Source organism: Puma concolor, chromosome A3 (assembly GCF_028749965.1).
Source record: "Puma concolor isolate L17-30 chromosome A3, mPumCon1.1.hap2, whole genome shotgun sequence".
In the NCBI taxonomy this organism is placed as follows: Eukaryota; Metazoa; Chordata; class Mammalia; order Carnivora; family Felidae; genus Puma; species Puma concolor.
This window is the reverse complement of record NC_141669.1, coordinates 130,472,432-130,497,831: the sequence shown is the minus strand read 5'-3', so window position 1 is coordinate 130,497,831 and position 25,400 is coordinate 130,472,432. Positions and strand designations below refer to the sequence as shown.

Genomic DNA, 25,400 nt, shown 5'->3' with positions numbered 1-25,400 from the left:
CATCCTACCCAGAAAGGTCTTATCCAAAGACACAGAGACCGAGGGAACAAGAAAACATCTCCTCCGGGCTTCTATGCCCCCTCCCTTTCTGCGGCCCACATCCCCACAAAGACCCCCACGCTGGAGCCATCCATCCCCACTCCTCAGGGTCTCCACTGGTGCTGAGGGCAGTCCCTGCAGCCAATGACCCCAAATCAAGGGGGCAGGCATCCATTCATCCCACTGGCAGGAAAACCATTTTAGCATTTCGCTATTTTCATTTCTGCCAAGCCATAGGGGTGTTGCAAAGAACAATTTTTCTCTCTCTCTCTCTCTTTTTTTTTTTGCATTTAATAATACATAATTACCTTCCCTCAATCATCCTGTTGCAATGCGTGCTTTTCAATCCAGCGCTGAGGCTTTTTGAGAAATGGGGTGGGGAACGGGTGAGACATGTTTTCAGTGTCCAGAAAGAACCTTCTGCGGTCCCTGGAGGGAGAGTGAGAAGAAAAGGAGGTCACGCTTGTGCTGTTGATCTTGCTGTTCCTTGCGAGAGACTGTCATGAATAAAAGATATGAGGCAGGGGGTGGGGTCGGGAGTAGACCGACCGGGGCCGTATGGCTCCTCGCTCATCACACTGTCTGAAGCCACTGGCCTGAGAAGCGGCCTCCGGTACCTCAATTAATCCATCTCCGTGGGGACAGGGCATCTGATGCCAAAACCCAACTGCTCCTGCTGTTCTGGACCAACATGTTTGTCGCTACTCCGGTCCTCGTTCTAAAATGATGGAAGTACACATAATCCACGGGAAGAGGGGAAAACCACACAAAACAAATATTCCCCGGTGGGCTTAGTACGGCAGATCCGACGGGGGCTGGCCTGTGGAGCTGAATCTCAATTAAAGAAGGTTTTTAGCTGTTTTTTTTTCTTTTTTTAAAAAAGAGGGCCCCAGTGGGAGATCTATAAAGAAGAGAGAGACGCCTGCCTTCATAATGTAGGTTACAAAATAACGAGATTAATGATACAGAAATCTATGTGGGAACTATACTAGAAGCAACATACGAATGATGGTGGGCACCTGGCTGCCCGTGAACTGTTTCAGCCACCACTAGGCCCCCAGCCAGCTAGCATCGATGGTAATTGTGTTGCAGCGTTCGGGAGCGATTCTACCCACACCTAACATTTAGTGGAGGATTACGGTGCTACGAGCACTTCAGGAGTCTTGACTTCATTCCCTGTTCCAACAACCCTCAGGGGTAGGGACTGTCATTGTCCCCATCTGGCCAAGGAGGAAACTGAGGCGCAGACAGGTACATTACTTGCCCAGGTCACTCCGCTAGAAAATGGCGGGTTCTAACCCAAGGACACTGACTTCGGAGGCCACACGGTCCATAGTGATCAGAACAGCAGGAGTTAGGGCAGTGGCTGAAAGTACGGCTCTGGAGGCAGACGGGCCTGGATGTGCGTGCTGGGTCTGCAACCCTCAATTCTGCCATGGAACTGCAGTATTTAAAACCTGGATGGGGGCGCCTGGGGGGCTCAGCCGCTTAAGGCTCCGACTTCGGCTCAGGTCACGGTCTGGTGGTTTGTGGGTTCAAGCCCGACGTCAGGCTCTGTGCTGACAGCTCAGAGCCTGGAGCCTGCTTTGGATTCTGTGTGTGTGTCTCTCTCTCTCTCTCTCTCTCTCTGCCCCTCCCCTGCTCATGCTCTCTCTCTCTCACACACACAAATAAAGAAACATTTAAATAAATAAATAAATAAAACCTTGGTCAACGCTGGAGATGGTCTGTTTAAACTCCTTGGTTTCCCAAGTACAGACCTGTGGGAGCAAAAGGGAAACTCCCGTGGCGGCTCAGACAGCTACACTTTGCAGGTCCCGCTGGGGCCGAACGGGCCCCATCACCATTCAGCTGGAGGGGGGGATCCCCGACCTCAGTGCAACCTCCTCCTCAGCGGGTCTGCAGCCTGACTATCCCCACACCTGGAAAGGGTGCTGGGGTGCAGGAAGCTGAGGAGGACCCAGGACTTCTTGAGCTGCACAGCAGCCGCTTAGGGCCCAAGGAATCTGCAATTATCTGGCATCTCCCTGAGAACCTCCCGGACCAAATCCTGGCGCTTGGGTTAACTCCAAAGGCTCCACTGGGTTGAGCAGTACCGCATCACCAAGGAGGAAACATAAAACAAAGTGACTCACAGCTCAAAGAATTCCTTGAAAGTTTGATCTTTTAATTAAAAAACAAAAACAAAAAAACACTTGGGGCACCTGGGTGACTCAGCTGGTTAAGCGTCTGACATGACCTGAGATCAGGTCATGATCTCATGGTTCATGAGTTCAAGCCTCTGTGCTGACAGCTCAGAGCCCGGAGCCAACTTTGGATTCTATGTCTCCTCTCTCTCTCTCTCTGCCCCTTACCCGCTCGTGCTCTCTCGCTCTCTCTCTCTCAAAATAAATAAACATTCGAAAAGTTAAAAACAACAACAACAACTTACCTTTTCCCTCTCGGTTTTCTCACTGACCAAAAGCAGATCATGGTAATACGTACCTCACAGGGCCATTGGGAACGAGAAATGAAGTAAAGACTTGTAAGATGCTCAGAACAGTGTAACTCTCCAAGAAATGCCAGATACGATTATAGTCACTCTATTACCCTCTAACAAAGGCACCCTTAAGATTAGCAGATGCAGTGACTGACGGCTGAAATGGTTAACGCGTAGGCAGGCATACGAAAAGTATGGTTTCGTAGGGGGCCGTGGCTTTAAATGGTGGCTGATATGCTGGAGCGCCTGTGTCGTGCTGGGTATTCTCCTAGGGGCCTAATAAATAGATCCCAACCCTCACAACACACCTATAGTGAAGCCAAACTCCTTCCCATCTCCCCACGTTTCAGCTTTGGGAACTAAAGCACAGACAGGCGAAGTCACCTGCCTGAGTTCAAACAGCCAGCAGGCTGCAGAGATGGGATCCGGTAACCAGTATACAGGCCACTTCTCGGAACCACAGACGAATGTATGTTTCAGGAAACAGCCGCCAGAGACATTAGGTAGCAATCCTGCACCCCCGCCATGCCCACCACACTCAAAGCCTCCTCCTACCACACCGATCCCCTCTTCTTCTCTGTTTTCATTATTTTGTTTGTTTTCCTTGTTTTTTTTTAGACCAAAAAAAAAAAAAAAAAAAAAAAAAACCCCAATCCTGAATGAAACCAAGTTTAGTTGCAAATAAAACTGAATTGTCCAAAACCGAAGCATATAATTAGAGAATGTTAATCTCTGGGCAGTTCTCCGCTCCCCACCCAGCCCCAAAATATACTAACATTTGCAAAAGAGAATTCATCTTTACCTAAAACTATAATTAAGCGGCTGCTGGCGGTTACCTTGGTGACATTAAAAAAAAAAAAAAGCCTCCACAACAGCTCCCCACACTGGATAATACAAACCAGGCAGCCAAATAAGTCAACAGGTTGTCCAGGAAACTGTTTCCTTGACAACCAGGAAGATGGAGGGGGACAGACAGTTGGGGAAATGTCAGAGCCACAAACCTACGTTAAAGGAGAAAAAAGCCCCTTTGGCATGACTGAGCAGATCTTCAACTTGTACCAAGCCGCAGCGCATTGAACAACAATGACTCTTTGTGACACGAAGAAGGCGACCGGGGGACATGGCAGAACCCAACCTCCCTTTCGTTGCTCACGCACTGGGTGAGTTTCCTTTTCAGGGCATGGAGTCTGACTTCGCAAAAGAAGCTCCATTCACTCTCTCACCCATCAGACGTTTGTTGAGCACGTACTATGTGCCAGCACTGCCCATGTCTCCTGGCTCTGGTCTTGCATGGATCTCCATGCTTGGCAACCCTGGTCATGTGGGCCAAGAATTCTGGAAGTGACACATAGAATGTAGGACGATTTTTTTCTAATTTGAACATCTGGGTTTCCCCTATGTATTCCCTTTCCTGTCTCCCATTCTAGCAAAGGGTCAGTTCTATGCTTGCTTGTCTCGGCTTCAGAGAGAAGGGGAGAGGCAAGGGGGTTGTAGGACAGAAGCTGGAATGGTCTGGAAGACAATCTCACCACCAGCTTTGTTGGCGAGGACAAATGGCTCTTGGATGGGATTCAGCCATGTCTCCTGGAAAACCAGGAGAGGACATCAGTGCCCCTAAGGAACGGAAAAGGGGAGAGGGAGGGAGGAGCCCATGGCACGAAGAGATTCCGTGAGACCATGGGCCTTTGAGCAGAGGTCCGGGACCCTGGTCCTTGGCCATGCTGCAGGTGTGTGGAAGAGTGTTGTGCCCCTGGAATGGAATGGTCACAGGGTCCCAGCGTGACAAAGAGTGGCCAGGAAAGAAGCAGCAGACATGGGCATGTCTGGGTAAATATGTGTCTCCAGAGTGAGCACTGTGGACAGATAACTACAGGGGCCTGGCCAGGGCTTCAGGGCGATGTCCCCCAACCTTTCTTCACGGTGGGGCGATGGTGGTGCAGGGACTCCCGAGGAGGTGGTCCTGAAGTAGATTTACAAAAATAATGTTCCATGTCTTGTCCTCCAAAGGGCCTGGACAGAGAGCCATTGTTGCCAAGTATAATTTTCAGAGCTGCATTTTCCAGACTACTTGAGAAGTTCCTGTGGCTGAATTTTGCAGAGAAGGGACGGGGGGTTGGGGGGGGGGGCGGGGGGGGGGGGGGGGAGATGGGCCATCCAGAAGCATCTATACCTGGAAATCCCAAACCTGGTTTCCCTTGCACAAAACTCTTTCACCTCTGGCTGGCCCATCTGTGCTTTTTTGCATTGTTCCTTCTCCAAAAGTGCTTTCCATCCAATTGTTTCCTGATCGTAAATGAGACTACCGTGGTGTCCTACTGATCCTCACAGGGTGGACAGCAAATTCAGGAGTAGCCTCTTTTCCAGCCCAACTGACTCAGACAAACATAACCCATCTGACTGCACACATATGTCACCGGCACACAGGCAACAATAAGAATTACATGGATCTGCACCGCGCTTTCCCGACAGGCAATTTTTTCATGTGCTCTCTGCCACAAAGCTTGTGTGCCACATGCCCATTTTACAGATGCGAAAACCAAGGCACAAGGATGGTGAAGACCCACCCAGGGCGCCCGCAGCCAATTCATTCGTGGGGTGGAGCCCCAGGGCCAGGTCTTCTGAGCCCGACTCCGCCCCGAACATTCTCCCTCTGTTCTCACACCTCGCCTTTCCAGTGTGTGGATTTCTCTCCTGTTTTCCTATTTCAGTTCCCCCTGCGGGTTTTCTTCTTCTTTTTTGCTTCCTCAAACGCTCCCACCCCCAGGGGACATTTGGTGATGTCTGCAGACCTCTGTGGTGGTTGTACTGGGGGGCGGGGGGGCTGGTGGGCACAGTAGGGCTGGAGATACTGCCCACATCTTACAGTACACGGGACAGTCCCGAGCAACCAAGAGCTGTCTGCCCCAGATCTCAACAGTGCCAAATCTGAGACACCCTGTCACCCTAGGAAGATAAAAAGTTTGTTCGTATAAAGCACTTGGAATGGTGCCTGCCATGTAGTCAGCTATTATTACTTTTGTTCATGATGTTGTTCACACACTATTGCACCTGTGGGGTCCGGGTTATTTACAACAGGAGGAAAAGGCGCCAGGAGCGCTTCAGTCCTTAGGTTCTCTCATCTAATTAAGTATTCACTGACTTCCCTCCACGGGAAAGGGGCTGTGGCCCACAGACAAGAGAAATGTCCTGTCCTGAGGACAGGGTCAAGCCCTGGGCTTTCAGCCTAAACGTAAATCCTGGAAATCATCCCCAAGGGCACTGGGGATGAGGGTCCCGGAAAACCTTTCATGGGTCTTGAGATGGTCCTGTGACAGGGTCTTTCTCTAACCGCGGGATCCATGGGAATATTGCTGAAATTCTTTCATTCCAAACGGCAACAGGATTCACTGCAAAAAACAAAAAAAAAAAACAAAAAAACAAAAAATAAAAAGCCTCCAGGAAACGCGATTGCACCCACAAGGCACTGCTTACAAATCGAAGACTCTCAGCCTCGAAAAACAACCAAAGACAAATTATTTTGCTCAACCACCTTTCTTCCATCACACCCACCACCAGGAAACACAGGAAAAGTCTGGAAGGTGAGGGAGCCCAACGCGATTTGCATATTCAACAGCCCCATGGAAGGTGAAAGAACATAACCAGAGGTTATCACGTGAATGGGGGTGGGGGTGGAGGAGGGACCGCTCACCTTCTGAAACACAGGAGCTAAAAATACCGCTGCCACATGTCATTTACAAATTGCAAGGGCTGTTTAGACAATACCATGATCAGACTGCAGTGGATACATATCTTCCCCCCAGTGATTAAACACAGCCTGATTTTTAAGTACCACCCAGCAGCCTCCAGGCTGGTCTGGAGAAACCACTCTTTGATTTCTGCATTTGATTGGCACGCCGGGGGGTCCCAATCATGCCGCCTTCACCCAGCACCTAAAATCAGATGTTATTTGACTGCGGGAAGGGGGGCTGAAAAGAGGCGGGGGGACAGGAGAGCAAAAGCTTCAGCAAGAGGGGCTTCTCATCAGAGGCAAAGAGGGTACCAGTGCTCCCCACTTGCCTTCTTTCTCCTAAAACCAAGAAAGATGTGTGGGGAGAGGGAACCAGGCAATAAAGCGGGACAGCCTGTGGCCCTGGAAATAATTACATTTTCCCCCTTCACATCGGGGCAGGGGACAGAATAAATAGCTGAATATAATCAGGTGACGCTTTCTGGGACTGGACGAGGTGTTCAGTGAATGTGGGCAAAACTCTCCTGCTTGAGTCTCCCCACGTCCCGGTGGGGCCAGCTGGCTGAGGCGAGGCTGGTTTCTGGGGAAGCCGAGAGATATGTCCAGTGTCTCTGAGTTTCTTTGGGAAGAAGAGGGGGCATCTGGGTTCTCTCTCTCTCTCTCTCTCTCTCTCTCTTTTTTAAGTAGACTTCACACCCAGCGTAGAGCCCAACACGGGGTTTGAACTCACAACCCTGAGATCAAGACCTGAGCTGAGATCGAGTTGGACGCTTAATCGACTAAGCTACCCAGGCACCCCCGGGGGTTTTCTTTTCAGGGTGGTGGAAAGATTCTAAAATTAGAAAATGGTGATGTTTGCACAGCTCTGTGATTATATTAAAAATTCAGTTGCACACTTTAAAAGGAATTTTATGTATGCAAATTAAATTTCAATGAAGCTGCTGTAAAAAAGAATAAAGAAAACCAGGAAATTACTGTAAATAAATGTTTTTTTTTTCCCCCGTTAAAAAAGTAGGAGGGGGAGGTTTAGATCCAAGCACTCTAGATTCAAATCCTGCCTCTCCTTCCTTGTAGCTGTGAGGCTTACTCAGTCTCCCTGGGCCTCAATTGTCCCATCCATAAAATGGGTATGTTACAAGTGTACTTCCTTCACAGGACTGCCGTGGGGACTAAGTGGGGTGTTGTTTGTGAGGAGCCTGACCCCAGGCAAGTGCCTTGAGCTCTGCATGAATAAATGGTCTGTAAGAGGCTGGTGGCTCAGGAGGCGCCTGGGCAGGAAATGGGGTATGTCAGCCACTTTCAGGATGGGCCTGCCTGACCCTGTGGTGTGAGTGTGTCCACCCAGACCCTTGCACCAGCAGCTGACTGAGCAAGGCAGCACGAGTAACACCGACTGGCCTTTACTGAGCACTTACTCCGTGGGAAACACCTCACATGCACGATCTCATTTAAACTTTGTTTCAAGCAGATACTCTTTTATCCCCATTTTATAGATGAGGAAACAGAATTCAGCCACTTGCACAAAATCAGACAGAGCCAGAGGCAAAGCTGGTTCCAATCCAAGCAATCTGAGACCCAGGGTGGGCCTGGGTGAGCTTGAGAAAGCCAGTGGTTCAATACCCAGGAATTCCGGTATTAGCTAGGCAAGAATTTTACAAGCAGTTTATTTTTTTTCTTTTTTTTAGAATTTTTTTTAAGTTTATTTATTTATTTGGAGAGAGAGGGAGAGAGAGAAGGCAGCAGGGAGAGGCAGAGAGACAGGGAGAGAGAGAAAGAATCCCAAGCAGGCTCCGCAGGGTCAGCACAGAGCCCAGCCCAGGGCTCGAACCTATGAACCGTGAGATCATGACCTGAGCAGAAACCAAGAGTCGGACACAACCGAATGAGCCACTCAGGCGCCCCTGCAAGCAGTTTATTAAATCATTGGTGGGAACCATGGTAGAAATCAGCCGTGATGTGAAGATTTACACCCAGGAAATCTGCCGCTGTTAGAAATCTGGGTTCTTTCTCCCTTCATCCCTCACCGCACCCCCACCCATAGCCAATCTGTGAGCACATCATTAACCACCAAACCAGGAGGGTCCATTGGGTCCTCCTTCCTACACGTGGGGATAAGAAACCCTCACATTTGGGGCGCCTGAGTGGCTCGGTGGGTTAAACATCTGACTTTGGCTCCAGTCACAATCTCCCAGTGTATGAGTTTGAGCCCCATGTCGGGCTCTGTGCTGACAGCTCAGAGCCTGGAGCCTGCTTCGGATGCTGTGTCTCCCTCTCTCTCTGCCTCACCCCCGTTCATGCTCTGTCTCTCTTGCTCTCAAAAATAAAACATAAAAAAAAAGTTAAAAAAAAAACCTCACATTTTCATGGCACTTTGGGGTTCACACTATGCTTTTAAATCCATCAAAATCGAACAAAACCGTGAAATAAAAATTATTTACATCGATGATGATGAAAGTAGGATCCAGAGGGAGAGAAACCCCAGGAACTGAGTGCACCACAGACCTTCTGAGCTCTAGCCAGACCCTTCGGTCTCGAAAGGCGGAGGCCCCAGAGTAAGTGGCCGGTAGGGTCTCCTTAAAGCTACCTAGTGTCTCCACGGTGACAGGCAGTAGGGGCCCCATGGGCTTTGGGACGTGGACCCTCTTCCCCACTCCACAGGTCCTATAGCTCCTCCAGAAGAGTGAGCAAAAGCTTTTCACAGTTTCCACAAGGAGACGGTCTGGAGGTGGAATTTAAGTGGGTGTGAATCTTGAAGCAACTAAAACGTCCAAGTAAAGTCTGACAGAGCCTGGTGCTTTGCATAAGAGAAAGACAATAAATGTTTCATGAATGAATGAGTGAGTGAGTGAATGAATGGAATAATCCCACCTATGCTCGGAGTTTTACAGACTCAACCTCAGGCTTTAAGTCAGAGCTGTGCACTCGTCTGATTTTACCAGTGGCCCCAATTACAGGCCTCCCTGCCTCCATACTCTTTGTCCCCACTTTGCCGTCCCTCCCTCTGCTGGGCCCGGCATATGACTTGCTTTGGCCCGTGGGATATATTAGCAAATGCGATACAAGCACAGCTCAAGAAGTGGGTGGGTGTTCCTGCTTGTCCCCTTGAATGACTAGCTCTCTCTTGGACCACTGCCACCACCATGAGAACATGACTGAACTGTGAAGAACATGGAAATACATAGAGGAAAGCTGAGCCATCCCAGCCAAGGCCATGCTAGACCACCCAGCCGACCCACCTGCTGACCACCGACACCTGAGTGGGACCAGCTGAGGTCGGGGCACCTGCCCAGCTCACCCTTAAATACATGAGAAATAATAAGAGGTTGTTGTTTAAAGCCACAAAGTCCTGGGGTGGTTTGTTACTCAGCGGTCGCTACCTGATACAGCCTGCCTGCTTGGCGACTCTCCCAAAAGCTCAGAGGCACCTGCTCCTTTCTCTCTTCCGAATCAGCCACGTCGAGAATTCTGATGAAACGCTTCAGCATGGCTTCTCCTTACCTAACTAGTCAGGTACAAGATCAGCCTCCAGTGAGGAGAACAGACAAATCTGCCTTCAGCTGAATGAACAAAGATATTACTGAAGACCACCACTCCCTTGGGGAGTACAGTCCCCACAGTTAAGATTCTTAAAGAAATTCTGAAGGAACAACAGGCTTCCTTTCCATTCCTGCTTTGAAAGATGAGTTTTGCCTGAATCGTTGCTGATCTGTCCTCTCTCTCCTCTCTCTCTCTCTGCTTGCAGCCTGATACTCTGCCAGAATTAAGACATCATCTAGCGCCTCTGATTTAGCCTTACCCTTCGAATGGGATTTCTTTTCCAGATATGACGTAAAGTCCCAAGATATGCCAGAGGTAGCACTGCCAAAGACCGGCAACATCCAAAATCTGATTTTCAGGCTCTTTCCCAGTCGAGGCCAAAGAAAGAAGCGGTCTCCAATCTCCCTGCTCCAAGGATGGCCCACAGACCAGCAGCACGGGGACCCCGTCAGACTTTTTGCTATCAGTGCGGAATTCTGGGCCCCACCCCTGAGCTACGGCATCGGAACGTGCATTTGAACAAGATGCCCAGGGGACGTGGCACGCTCAGGTTTGGGGGGCACTGCTCTACGACACTGGTCCCCGATTCTCCATCTGCACCTGAATTTCTCCTGATGTCAAGGCCTCTGGGGTGGCTGCACAGGGGGGTTTTAAAACTGGACATCAACCCTCACTCTTGCCGCATCAAGGACACCTTCACCCAGCAACAGAGCACAAATCCCTCCAACACAGGGCACAGAAGCACACTTCCTGCCACCAGGCTTGAAGTCCCTCGTGTACGACCCCGACTTGCAAGGGTTTTCTCTTCTGAAGTACAGGCTGGGTATCTTGAAGGGCTTCTCGACACCCCACGGAGACCCCAGGATTCATTCACAAGTAACGCTTCGTCTTGCCACGGGATTAAAGGTTTCAAGGGATTCCCTTTTGATCCCGACATGATAGCTCCTTGCCTAAACATAAGAGCTTTGCTGGGAGTAATCTCCATGGAAATCAGTAACCCAGTTTATTAACAAGGAAAAAAAAATACTCCTAAGGACATTTTAAACTTTTAAATAACTTTGCAAGCGAATAACAAGGAAAACAAAGCATTTTTAAAGCGAACAAGCCCCTATAGCAGACATGAAATTTGAACTACAACGCTCTCTGAATTTTAACAATCCGATTTTAAGCTCTTAATAAGCCCTGGAAATCCAGTTAATTTAAATTACTGGCCACACACCAACACGCTCCCTGAAATAATTCACACCTTCAATCATCTCAGGGAATGTATTTTTTTTTCCCAAAAAAAAAAAAAAAACCCAAAAAAACTTATATGAGGTTGTTTATATGCTGCTTCTGCTGACATACGGTTTTCTAGAAATCTCTGAACTTTGGGATGAAAAGACAATTGGAAAACAGACCTCGGTGGTGTTTCCAAATGACTTTTTGTCCCCTGTTCACAATAACCTTTTCAAGAAGGAATCAGTGAGGCTGAAGGTGACTGTAATTATATAGCTACCAGCACTGAAAAGACAAGACTGTGCAGTCACAAAGATAAGACACGAGTTTAAAATGTTTTAGGTAACATGCAAATGTATTCTGATTTTTTTTTCCCAACTCCTTTTAGAAGAAGAAAAAAATCTTGCTTGAAAGATGTTCTCGAGGTGGAGCTGGTAGAAGATTAATTGGAAAAATGAAATGAAAATTGGAAAACTGAACCGTCTCTCTCTGCCCAAGCTGGGAGGAAGCGGCTTTTAAGGGCCAAGCCTTTAATTCTAGAATGTGGTCAGCTGGGTCGCTGGCATGACTGGCTGGTGCCGGGATCACAACCATCCCCCTTTTTTCTAATTCTGCCTACTGATTTTCCCCTATGGAAACTTTGCTCCTTTTCTCTCAGTCTGTGGAGGCTGGGATCTGCTGACCTCACCTCTGACCCCGAAGGTAAGCCTCTGATCCAGCCCTGGCCCATCCACTCATTTCATTCCGAGGTTCCTAAGGATTGGTTCAGGGGCGTGGCATGTGACCTAAGTCAGTCCCAGTAGCGGCATCCCCAGGAAGTCTCTGGGAACTAGTAGGGGAAAAAAAGGTACTTTCTTTCCAGTGAAGATGCTTAGCTGGGATGCAGAGGATGCGGCAGAGGATAAGGCTGGAGACCACTTCGCCAGAAGAGCCAATACTGAGAATGAAGAAGAATACAGTGGAAGGCGGGACGTCAATGCGCCCTGGATCCAGCCGTACCTGAAACCTCCAGACTTCTAAAATAGGAGAACTAATATATCCCACCCCTCCTCTTTTTTTCTTCCTTCTCAACCAGTTTTGAGTTTGATTCCTGTCACTTGCCACCCAAATCATCTATCTGCTTCTAGTAAAACCCCCTCATGGTTTTCACAGGAAAGTCAAGAGAAACCATGAATTCCTGACCCAAAAATCTCAAGAGATCATCTGGTCCAGCCCCTTGTGTCTGAGCATATGAGAGGACTAAAATGTTGTAAACTATAGAGTCTCAGCAAAGATCCCAAGGGACTCAGACTCTGCACCCTCCATCCAGAACCCATATGACAACATACTATTAGAGCTTGAAGATGCACCATACGTCTGTAGGTGGCCTGGGAAATATTCTTCTGGCTGACAAAAAAAAAAAAAAAAAAAAAAAAATCCACCAACGAAACCAAAATCCTAATATTAGATTTCATGTGCTACCAAGTAAACTTTTTCTCTTATAGAACGAATTGTTTCTATAGAAACGAATGCTTTTCTAGCAACCCAATCTCTATTAAGGTTGCTATAGGAACAGCTGAGAAATTGGAAAAATGTAGAAAAAGGGTAAATGACTGTTCAATGTCTTTTTTTTTTTTTTTTTTTTTTTTTTCCTGGAAACCCACAGAGGGCAAATGCCTTTTTACTTCTGAATACCTTGGTCCTTGGAACAGGCTCTGGGAACACTTGGGAGTATAATTCTACTTCTGTTGCCTTCTTATTCCCTGGCAAGGGTTTTATCAAGTGGTTGAAATTTAACTTAGAATATGGCAAGTTTTACTAAGAACCACCCTCTAGAGATCGTTTTCAAAGACCAGGGGGTACAAAATAAGAAGGTACAGAACTATGGGTGTAAAGGCATAATAATAAGTGCTGTTGGCCACACAAGTGCTGCAGATACTGCCTTTTGGAAAGAAACCCTTCATTTGGAGAAATACAAGTGCACACGGTTTCATGCGAGCTTTGTTATACACAGTAAGCCCATGCGGCATGCCGCTCAGGCCTTGTGATATCAGTGACCGACGCACCAGGGAATATTTTCCTTCCTTTCCTGGAGAGTGGGGAGGAAACACGAACACGGTCCCTTCTCTATTACCCTGTTTCTGGAATCATCTACGGACAAGTAGGGTATGATATCTGTCTGATGAAGCGAGAATTCTCTCTCAAATCTCACTAACTGCAAAAGCCAGTAAATTGGAGAGAGAGAGAGTCACAAAAGCCAGAGTCATAATCACCAGCTCAAACCATAGAGCCGTGGGTGAGTCACTTCATCGCTCTGAGCAGGCCTGTTTGTTCCCATCTATAAAATGGGGCTAACAAGATCGGTATAATGTGGGTCCCAGCTGGCACAAAGTCGAGTTAGCAACCCCATTTCACACTAGCCTCGTGTGTCTCCTTTAGAAACCAGATAACGTAAACGGGTGGAACCGGCAGTGTGTGAAAGGCAGTAGAGAGCAGTGGGGTCTGTGGCAAAAGTCAATGGCAGCACGCTCCTGTAAAGGAAATGCAAATATTTTTGATGCCTTGTCTGTAGGCTAGTTTCATCTTGGACCCTGCGACTGAAACCCCCACATCTGCACCTGCTGAGGACTTGGGGTTGAACTTTGTCCGCAAGTGGGATTAACATAGCCAGACCTCCGACAGAATGGAGACTCTCCTGTGGAAGCTTGGTCGCCAGGGGGAGGGCATCCGTGGCAAGCCTTCAGGGTGAGAAGGGAAAAGTCTGGCATGTCAAGACAGCCCGCAGCTTCTCACCGCCCCCCCTCGGCCTCTAGCCTGGTCCAAGCCACGGTCACCTCTCGCGGGAAGGGGCACACGCTAGGCAGGGTTCTCCAGAAGAACAGGACCAAGAGGATGCATACGGAAAGGGACACGAGGGAGTGGTCCACACTGTCATGGAGGCTGAGACCTGCCATTTTGAAGCTGCAGGCCAGAGCGGCCGGTGCTGTAGTTCTGATCCAGACCCGGAGGCCCAAGAACTGGGACGCTCCTGGACTTGCTCTCGGACCCTGTCCAAGTCCAAAGGGCCAAAAGCCAAGGGCCATCGGTGTGCAAAGGCAGAAGGTGGATGTGCCAGCTCGAGTAAGAGCAGATTCGCTCTTCCTCTGCCTTTTCAGACGCCCCCTGGATAGATGCTGCCCTCCCGCAGTGGTGAAGGCAGGTTTCTTTCTCATTCAGTCTTCTTCACCAGTTCAAAGACCGGTCTCTTCCAGAGACACACTCAGACGTAGTGTTTCGCCAGCTACGTGGCATCCCTTAGCCCGGCCAAGCTGACACGTAGAACTGACCTTCACAAGGCAGTAGCCTCCTCACCGGTCTCCCTGCTTATACTCACACCCCCCACGGCCCATCCGCAATACACAGGGGGGAGGGGCAGAGAGAGAGACGGGGACAGAGGATCCGAAGCAGGCTCTGAGCTGTCAGCATGGAGCCCGACGCGGGGCTCGAACCCACGAACCATGAGATCATGAGCTGAGCTGAAGTCGGATGTTCGACTGACTGAGCCACCCAGGCGCCCCAGGAGGAATCCTTTTTAAAAAAAAGTTAAGAGGTGTCTGGGTGGCTCAGTCGGTTAAGCATCTGCATCTTGGCTTTGGCTCAGGTCATGATCTCACAGCTTTTGAGTTCAAGCCCCACTTTGGGCTCTGTGCTGGCAGCATGGAGCCTGCTTGGATCTGTCTCCCTCTCTCTCTGCCCTTCTCCAGCTCACTTGCTCTCTCTCTCGCTCTCTCTCTCAAAATAAATAAATAAACTTAAAAAGAAAAACTTACATCATGCCCCTTCTCTGCCCCAAACTCTCCAATAGCTTCCCGTCGCCTTCAGAATACAAACCAAAGGCCCTAACTGATCCTCCCTAACCCTGGCACCCCACCCATCTCCCACCTTCTCCACTAGCCACGCTGGCCCTCTTGCTGTCCCTCAGACACACCAGGCATGCTCCTGCCTCAGGGCCTTTGCACTTACTGTTCCGTCTGCCTAGAACATTTTTATGCTAAATGTGCACGTGGCTGGCCCCCCGGCTCCTTCAGGCAGTTAGCCCACTCTTACCACTTCCAAGTAAAGCCTTCCTTTGGCCACTCCATATAAAATGACACTACTCCACTGCCGGAACTTAGCCCCCTTCTCGCTTTGGTTTTCTCCATACCACAGGTTATCAGCTGACATATTTATCTGTCTCTCTCCCCCATTAGAAGACAAACTCTATCGAGGGTAGGAATTTTCATCTCCTTTGCTTCCCGCTGGATTCCTGGTGCCCAGAACAGCCCCTAGCACAGAGTAAGTTCCCAACAACCCGCTGTTGAATGACAATTAATGAAGCCAGATAACTGAGGTGCATGGAGGAGAGTGTGTCAGAGCAGGGAGAAGGTACCAGAGCCCATGCTAGTTCCGTCTCCCGTGGCCGATAGTCACGCATCAGGCCATTCATTCAACGTGCAGGAGCGCCTACCACCTGCCGGGCACGAAATGCTGCAGGAAGCCTGCCTCCAATACAGCTTACTCATTAGCTGGGGGAGACAGACAATAATGAGTAAACCTACAGGCAGTGAGATGAGCGTGAAGGAAAAAATAGCCCAAGGTGAGTAAAAGGGGGGCAGAGGGAAAGGAGGCTTGGTGTTTCGATCCAGGGGTCAGGGACAGCTTCTCCAAGCAAGGGATGCTCGTACTGAGAACCGGTAGAGTGAGGGAACCAGGTGCATGGGGCACAGAGCCCACAAACCTCCCAGATTCCCTCCACCCCTTCCTTCTCTCACTGGATCAAAGCCCCGTGTGTGCAGGGATGCCCCGCCCCTTTCAGGACTGAGAGCCACCCACACCCCAGGTGAGGGACCTGGAAGGAGGAGGGCCCAGCTCTCTTCTGTCTCCCTCTTAGTCAAGGTGTTCCCCACAGAGAAAGCTACTGTCTTCCGGACTTCTGGGTCGTGTTCCCTGGCCTGTTCTTCCATTCTTTGGTATAAACTCATCTTTCATTAAAAAGGCAATTCTTTGAGCCAAAACATGAAATTTCCTGGTCCCCTGGCTAAGCTTGGCCTTGGGACCACAAGTTCAGTGTTGTGCAGAAATTCTTAGAATGTTCCTTAAGTGGGGGTGGGGGGGGGGTTGGGGGGGTGGGAGGGTGCCTGGGTGGCACAGTTGGTTAAACATCCAACTCTTGATCTCAGCTCAGGTCATGATCTCACAGTTTGTGAGTTCAAGCCCCATATCAGGCTCTGTGCCATTAGCACATAGCTTGGGATTCTGTCTCTCCTTCTCTCTGCCTCTACCCCACTTGTTCTCTCTTTCTCTCTCTCTCTCAAAATAAATAAATAAACTTTATAAAAAAAAAATGTTCCTTAAAGGGAGCTCCCCTAACTAAGAAGTGGGTTCCTTTTGCCCTTTGCCCCTTCTTCCTCCTGATGCCTGGAATGCAGACATGATGGCTAAAGCTTCAGCAGCCATTTTGGGCCATGAGGCAAATTTAAGGGCGATGCTACAGAAAAATAAAAGTGCAGGACCTTGAAGACCAAGGAGTTGCCAAATCAACGTGAGACTGCCAACTTCTGGACTTGTTTTACATGAGAGAAAAATATACTTCCATTTGTTGACGTTACTGTTATTGGGTAGTCTAATCCCAGCCGATACACTATGACCTTCATGGATCCCGGACACATGCCTTCATGGGCTCCTTTCTTCATTAAAAATATTTAAAATTATGTTTTATGACTGTGTTGGTGTAAGGACATTACAATCTGGGCTAGATTCATTATTATGTATTCATTATTATGACATTCCTATTTTTCTTCTGATTTTATTTTATTTATTTATTTTTTTCAACGTTTTATTTTTATTTTTGGGACAGAGAGAGACAGAGCATGAATGGGGGAGGGGCAGAGAGAGAGGGAGACACAGAATCGGAAACAGGCTCCAGGCTCTGAGCCATCAGCCCAGAGCCTGACGCGGGACTCGAACTCACGGACCGCGAGATCGTGACCTGGCTGAAGTCGGACGCTTAACCGACTGCGCCACCCAGGTGCCCCGCTGATTTTAAAAAATTAAAATGGAAACATTTTTGCGGGTCCCTAAAAGCATCATGGCCCCGTGCCTTCTGTGTCTAATGGAGACGTCCACCACGATACTCGTGCCTTATCTTGCTTTGCCCTGATAGAACTTGACGGGGCGGGTAACATTATTCTTCCTGTTTTTCACATCAGGGAACTAAAGCCAGAGAGGTTGAGTAAATGTCCAGATTTGAATCCTGGTAAGTACAACGCCAAAGTCTACACTCTCAGCTTTTGACCCTAGGACAGGAGCTATTTTTAGCCCCCAAAGGCAATTCTTGGGAGAGTTATTATTATTATGAGTGCAAACATCTCTGACAAGGTAAGAAAATAGATCTGATACATGGTAACAAAACATATTGGACACAAAGACCTTCTGGTAGCTCCTTGTTATTTTAATCCACAAGATAAACCTAACTATGAGACTCATCTCTGCAGGCATGGTTTTAAATCCCCATCTTTTAGGGACTGGATTTATTCATCCAACTCCAGAAAGAAAATAACTCCACTTAGCTTGACAGACTCCACAATGAAAAGTAAATTATTTTTCTGGAAATGACCCTAAAAATAGCACGGAATGGGTCTGCGCACAGATACCAGAGGCAGTAAGACTGAATATGTTAGTTTTAAGGACACGGAGACTCTCCTGTGGGCTTGAGGGGAAAAAAACAAAAAGCACTTGATTTTCTAGGTAGCACGATAAATCACTCGGGGAAACAACTCTGGAGTAAAAACAGCGTGAACTTTGACACGACTCCCCCGACGGGAGCCAAGGAGAAGTCCATCCGTACTTCACCGCTAGGTTTATTTCTTTTCACGTCCTCTTAGCACAAATTAGCACAAGGGAATGTTAATGAAAAACACACCCAAGGATTGCTTACGCCTGGCAATCCACCGCCTTGCAGGCAGCCATGTGCAAATGGTTGGTTTCTTGAGAACAGCTACAAATTATTGCCCTTTACGTCGCTTTTTCTCTCCAAGCCCGATCCCAGTAGACAATTTAGGCTCAGACAACGGCATTCTGTTTAGTCAGTCATCCACCCGGCACTTCTCAGGTGCCTTCTGGATGCACTGCCCCCTATCAGCCACCAAAGACCACTACGAGGGTCCCACTTTTGCAAAGGGGAGCTGGCGTTCCGGGAGGGCTTGGAATACACAGAGGGATCAAGTGCACCGTACTTTCCCTGACCAGAGGATGAGAGGCAGGAGGCTGGAGCCAGGTGGCCCCAGGTTTAACTCCCGCCTCCACCACCTGCAGAAACAATTTGGGCAAATTAACCGAAGCCTTGACATCCCCATCTGCAAAATGGCGACACTAAGAGTAACTTTAGCATTCAGCACACGGCAAGTGTTCTCTCGCGATTAGCCGCACGCTGTGTGCTCGGTGCATGGAAAAGGGAAACGCTGGGAGGGCTTCGGAGTCTGGGGAGGAGGCTTGTGGGGAGCTAGAGTGCCCTGCTCCCAACCCAGGCACTGGTTAACACGGGTGTGCTCACTTTGTGGCAAAGTCACGAGGCGGCACATGCGTGACTTACTTTCTGTAAGTACTTGAACAAAAAGCGTACGTGCGACAACAGAATGCCTAACATCCGGTTGGAAAATTGTCCGACGTTCGGCCACATAACACACCTCCTCACCTTCCCCCCAACCTTCTGTGAGGCCCTTTGTGTGCACAAATGTCAGGGGTAAGCGCGAGTTGCCCTGCAGGTGGGGGAGAGAAAGGCTGGTCAGCAGGACGGTCAGAACGAACCCGGCCCCTGGCACCACATGGGATTTGAGACGAACTCTAACTATAAACCTGAGAGATGGATTCCCTGCAGCCGAGGGTGGAGACGTCGTAGGCAGAAGCTGAGCCGTGCCACCTGCCCGCACCCTGCGACAGTATTGGCACAGAGCAGCGCCCCCGGACACGTGTGGGGTCGACTTTGGGGAGGGGGTGGCCAGCTCCCCCAGCCCAGAGCACAGACCCACATCCCAGGCAGACCCTGGGTCAAATAGTAATTCTGCAATTTACCGCATAGATGGCCTTGGACAAGCCCTGGCACCTCCAGGCCTCAGTCTCCCCATCTGTAAAACGGACACTCACCGTGCGTACGTGCAGGCGAGAATCGCAGAAAGTGCCTGGCACGCGGGAGTTCTGCCAGCAAAGGTAGCTCTTCTATTGAACGAAATTAGGCCTGGTGGAAGAGAGCGCCACGAGAGCCTGGAAAGGCCAGGGGGCCCGTTGAAACCACTTTGCTCCTTTCCCGCCTTCCCGGCAGAAGCGTCCACGAGCTAAGACGTGACCTTCGCGTTGATAGTTTGAGAAGAGTCGCTGTTCCCACACGCACAGCGTTGCCGTCCTCTCCGAGAACTTGGCTGTGGCAAAGGGGACGGGGGTTGCGGGGGCTGGAGCACACCGGCGTGTGTAACAGAAACGCGGATATAATTAAGAGGCGGTTCACTGGCAATAATTAGGCACTGGCTGGTTAATTCTTTCAAGATGCTCAACAGCCCTTCCCTGGAGCTACGGTAATTGACTCTGTCAACGGCGTTGCACACTGTCGTCGAGAGACTTCCGCCTGGACAACCTGCTGACTCATTTTAACACGCGCACACATGCTCACTCTCTTTGCTCATTAACAGACAGGTCTGAGCAGAAGTGCTGGGCGCAGGGGTGGGGAGGAAGAGAGGTCTGGGGAAAGGCTAAGCAGGGAAGAAGCGCTGTCCTCAGGGAGAGCAGCAGAGGGAGAAAGAGGAAGCCAGATGAGCTCCCACGCTGGCCTCAGACTGCCTGGATTCAAACCTGCTTTCATGGCTTCCCAGCTATGTGAGTGACCTCAAACAAGTCCCTTAAACGCTTGGAGCCTCAACGCTCCGTCTGTGAAATGGGGATAAATACCTTCACTTCAAGTGGGTGTTGCAAGGATTCGGAATAACACAGTGGCCAGTGCCTGGCACTGTGAGGGTGTTTAATAAACACTGGCTGGGGGGGCACCATAGGGGCTCAGTCAGTTGAGCGTCCAACTCAGGTCATGAACTCATGGTTCATGAGTTCAAGTCCTGCATGGGAGTCTGTGCTGACAGTGCGGAAGCTGCTTGAGATTCTCTCTCTCTCTCTCTCTCTCTCTCTCTCTCTCTCTCTCTGTGCGTCCCCCCACTCTCAAAAATAAATACGCCTTTAAAAAAAAATAAAAACTGGCTATTTGCTTGCACAGAGACGTAGGCTGAGCAGTGATAATGTATCTGGGACAAAAATCAGAGAAGTCTGCCCTTGGTCCAAGAGAACCGGTTCCACATTTGCCTGCTGCATTGAGACTCTGCAATGTGACCTTAGGCAAGGTCCTTAATCTCTCTCTGCCTCAGTTTCCTCTTTTGAAAATTAAAGTAATAAAGTGATAATACTTCCCCGGGAGGGTTGCATGATGATCAAACGAGACGGCTCCTGGCACATAAGAGCTCCTCAAGAAACGGTGGGTCCGTGACTTCGTCTACCTTCAAGTTTGGCTTTGGATAGCCTTCTCTTCAGACACCAGTGAGCAGGCAGCTGCTGACTGTGGATTTCACAGGTACGAAATTAGCAAGTGATTCCGCCAAGGAGCCCAACCTACCTTGAATTTTTTATCAACTCCATTGCTTGCCCTTTCTGGTTCCATCCCAGACTTCTCCCAAATTGGCTCAACTTGTCTCAGAAGCCAGATAGGGGAGCGGAGCCTCAGTCAGGATGAGCCCCCCACATGTGGTGGGAGGAGGGGGAGGCATCCCCAAGTGAGCCCCCACGCGGTCACCGGGATGAGAGCCAAGGTGACGGGAAAGTCCCCTCATGATCCAGGCTGACATCTGCTCCCCTGCCTCCCTCACAGTGGAGACAGGGAGGTGGTCGCCACCATCCCGCCTCCTGTGCCAGGAATTGGGGGTAAGGACGGGAATCAGCTTCCAGACATATCAGAGGGAGCCCAGCCCAGCCTCTGCTCCCGACTCCTAACCCTCCGGGCCGCCGCTGTCTGAGTCATCACTCTACAACACCAACTTCACCGTCTCATCCACCTGCGCACAAACATCCAATAGCTTCCAATGACCTCCAAGGTAAAGCCCACGACCAAGCACAGCTCACAAGGTCCTTTGTGTGATCTCTACCAACCCCCTCAGATTCACCGACATGGCTCCCCGCTCTAGGCTTTTGCTGTGCAAAGCTCTCTGCAAGCACGCTGTTCTCTCCCGTGCCTTCATGCATTTGCACCTGCACCTCTCTCTTCCTGCAAAGCCACCCTCCTTCTCCATCTGGAAGAGTCCGACTCATCCCTTAGTGCCTAAGTGACATCACCTCCTCGTGTGACTTTCCCACCCCTCCCCCAGAGTTAGCTACCCCCATTTCCATTATGCATTTCCATTATGCTTTGTGAAGCTTCATTCATTCTTTCTCTCTGTATTTACTCAGCCCCTGCCATGTGCCAGCCACTGAGCTAGACCCTGAGGTCAGAGAACAAAAAAAAAGACTAACCCCTGTGCCGTGCAGCCACAGTCCAGTTGCTGGAGTCTAGCAGAAAAGACAGGTATGCCAATAAACCATCAGGGTGCATGGTGGTGATGGAGACACACAGGGCACTGGGAAAGCCTGGGAGGAGGGTCTCAGCCTAGTCTGGGGAGCAGCAACCCCCCCCCCGACCCCGCCCAAGGATGTGCTGTTTAAGCTAAAATGTACAGAATGGATAAGCACAAGCCAGAGAAAGAAGAGGAAGGAGGGAAAGACAGAAAGACAATCACGGTCATGACCCATGATGAGACAGGAGAGACCCTGAGCCCTCCTGGAAGGGAAGGAGGCAGGGTGGCTGGAGCTCAAACAGTGAGGGGGGGAGGAAGAAGGGCACGATGGGGTGGGAGAGGTGCTACGGGCACTTGCGAGCGGGAGAGGGCCTCTGGGGCCAAGCACGGGATCCTGTCCCAAGGGCATGGGAAGCCAGGAGGACTTTTAAATGCAGAGAAGAGAGTTGCTCGATGTGCACGACATACACGTGTGTTAAGGTCACTCTAGCTGCAGCATGGACTCTGGTGCGGGGGCCAGTAAGAGCCGCGGGCGCACAGCTGACGGACCATCCTCGTCATCCGGGCAGCTCAGAGAGGGTAGTGGCATTGGAGGTGGAGCACGGTGAACGGACCTGCTCGAGACAGAAGAAAGACCTCTGGACTTAACAAGGCACTGATCCGGGGGAAGTGGTGGGGGGGAGGGGCGGGAACTGAGTAGGATGTCCGGGCTGCTGTTCTGAGCTGCCCGGTGCCCGGTGATGGTCACGGAGATGGGCACGGCCGGGGAGGATCAGGCTGCTGGTGTGGGAAGCCAGGTCCCGGTCGGTTCAGGCTCTGGGTCTTGTGCACCTGATGCTCGCTGGCCTGTAGATACCCAAGGGGGAGTCCCACAGGCCCCCGGATACAGGAGTCTCTGTATATATTTTTCCGGTTCCTGGAGGCTCCCCAGTCAGAAAGAGAGGGGCCGCGGGGCTGCTTTCACTTGCCCGTTTTCCTCTCCAGCACCTGTCATCCAGGTGACCCATCCACTGCCACTCCGCAGTTAGGCCAGATGCCCCCTCTGTGTCCCATGCAGCAAAAAGGGAGGAAGCCCCCTCCCAACTGACTACTGAACAAGCCACTGAAGCCTCAGGTGGTGTCTTGAACCCTACATATCCCCAAATGGCCCCTGCAGCTTGTACCTCTAACTCGTTCAGGTAGCAATGTGCCCAGCACCAAGGGAGATGCAGTATCATTGTAGACCCATCATGCTAATCCTTTTCCATTTTGTCAGTGCATGGGCCGGGCTGGGCACGTGACCTGCTTCTAGCCAATGAGCTCGAAAGGGAGGTCTGTGGGGGGTTGTAGAAAAGCCTGTTCTCCCTGATAAAAGGGAGAGTCACAGGAAGAGGAAGACTCTTGCTACCTTTCTTACCTTTCCCCCTTGGATCACAGCCATAGGCAGATGTGATGCCTGGAGCTGCAGCAGCTATTCTGTGACCATGAAGCAATAAGCCTAAGGATGAAAATCCACCCCGCTGAGGGAGGTGGAGCTAAAGTATAGAAGCACACCGAGTGCTCGGTGGCATCACTGAGTTGCAAACCATAGGACCATCTATCCTTGTTAAGGAAATGATGGCTGACCTATGATTTCAGCTATTGTTGGTTGGGGTGTCTCTTACTTGCAGCTGAAAGCCATACATCCAAGTCTCCATTTATCCATCATCTCACAGACTAGAATACCAGATCCTTGAGAAAAGGGATTTTTGTCTGTTGTGTCTCTTGTGCCAGAATGGTGCCTGGCATATAGGGGGCACTCAGTAAGTGTCCAGTGAATGAGTGGATCTCAGCATCCATGCCTCATCACCAGTTTCCAGCCACCTTCATTCGGAAAACCAACACCATGAGCACATCAGCTCATGTCAATACTGCAACGGTAATCGCTATTACCAACTGCTGATCACGCGCTAGGACTGTGCTAACCCTTTAAAGGCTCTATCTCTTTGAATCCTCACGACTATACTAGGAAGTAGGAACCGTTGTTATCTTCATCCCAAGGAGAAGGAAACTGAGACTCAAAGGAGACAGGTGATGCACCCAAAGGCATCCAGCTGGAAGAGCTGGGATTCAAAACCAGGCAGTTCACTCCAAATCTCGCACCCTGAATTGTCATGCTACACAGCCTGCTTAAGTCAGTAGCAGCCTTACCTACCCATGGGCCTCTTGGGGCAGCTGAGACACAGAGTCAGGGGAGGCGGAGCAGAGTGGAGGTCCAGAGGTGAGGAAGGAGCGTGCCTTACTCCAAAAGTGTATCGTCCCTGGGAGGAGGAGGTAGTCAATATCATTAATTCAAAGACATTAATTCAAAGACATCATTTAAGGCAAAGCAATGAGAACCAGAAGTGGGTCATCTCAAGGCGTGGGAGAAACAGAGACAGAAGGTAAAGACTCCACAGCATAGACTCCAGGGTGGGCTCCACACTTTTTAGCCACTGCTTGCTTCTTTCCACCCAGGACTGCCCTACCCTGCCCTGCCAGGGGCACTTTGGGGGTAGAGTCCCATGGTGTCTGTGACATATCCATTCCATCTCCCTCTGTCCAGGTTTTAATTGGTTTGGGGTTAAATCGTGCTGGGGGTGGGGGGAAGGTGAGGAGGTCGGAGCTCTTATTCACAATGGAATGGAGCAGACAGACACGGCCAATGACACGGCCAATGGGAGGTAAAAGCTCTGAAATATACATCTCCATCCCGTGGGCAGGTCTGTTTAACCAGCCCAGGCGCAAAGCTTGAGTTTATTAAATAAACAACGTCACCAGTATTTTAAAAACTGACTTGGTGAAGGGATGCATGGCACGTTGTAGAGAGGGTTCATCACAGCCTGGGCAGCATCTGAACGCGATGGGATTTGTCAGCCCAAATTTTCAAACCAATTAGATTTATGTCATGGAATCAGCTACACAGACCAAAGTTTATATTCTGATAAACTTGGAATCACTACAAATAATGACCCCGACACACTCACCTGCCTTGGCTGCCGAGCTTGCTGACCTCAGAATTATTTAACCCGGAAAGAGTGGGTACCATGTGTCACAGTGTCTCCGGAGACAGTCAACAGGAAGTTTCCTGAGGCCAATGGCAAGGTTTAACTCAGTTTCAAAGGAACTGCAGAAACGCTGCTTCTCCACCCTGAACGCTCTTCCCAAACGGTTGTCAGCACAAACAGCTACTCCCTGGCCCCCTGGTTCCTTCTAGGTAGCCTCAACGTGCCTCCAAAAACAAGCGAGGCTTCCACAGCATACTTAGTGCTTCTATTTATTCTTCCTGGACATGCATTCAAAGGAGAGAGGCATTAGATTCCATGTTGATTCCTCACTCGCTTTCTCTCTGTGAGTTTCACCTCCCAGGGCCCTGCTGCAGTGGGCTCCATGCTGGCCTGTCAAGGACACTTGCTTGCCCCAGATGGAGGCATGTGTCATCAGTCATATCACAGCCCACTCTAGCCACAGCCCCTCCAACTCCTCTTCTGTTCACGGGTACCTTCTAGAAGAGACAAAGCCTCTTCCAGGGAGGGAGGGAGAGAAGGAACTAACATGGGGTGAGAGTCTACGAGGAGGCAGCCCCCCCGGCAGACACTCATCTAACGACCGAAATAAACCCGGGAGGGAGACAAAATCATTCCTCCTTCACAGACACAGAAATTGAGGCTGAGAGAAGTGAATTCTTAAACAGGAATATAAACCTGGGTTTGCATTCTAACACCTCAATTCATTCTCTTTCTCATTCGCCACGGTGCCTCTCTGACCATGAACTGATCCTTGGCCCTCTGCAAGCCCTCCTGGGATTAACAGAACCCAGATAAGAATC

General features: G+C 50.0%; 1 long non-coding RNA gene across 1 annotated transcript; it reads right to left on the bottom strand.

The window, feature by feature from the left end:
- Positions 1 to 337: 337 nt before the first annotated feature.
- On the bottom strand, positions 338 to 24,787 carry LOC147582804 (uncharacterized). The gene is made up of 5 exons (XR_015248785.1): positions 24,618 to 24,787; positions 24,559 to 24,579; positions 23,748 to 23,853; positions 22,043 to 22,188; positions 338 to 468 (listed from the first exon to the last, which is right to left on the bottom strand). It is a non-coding gene; the product is annotated as an uncharacterized LOC147582804 (long non-coding RNA).
- Between the last annotated feature and the right edge of the window lie 613 nt (positions 24,788 to 25,400).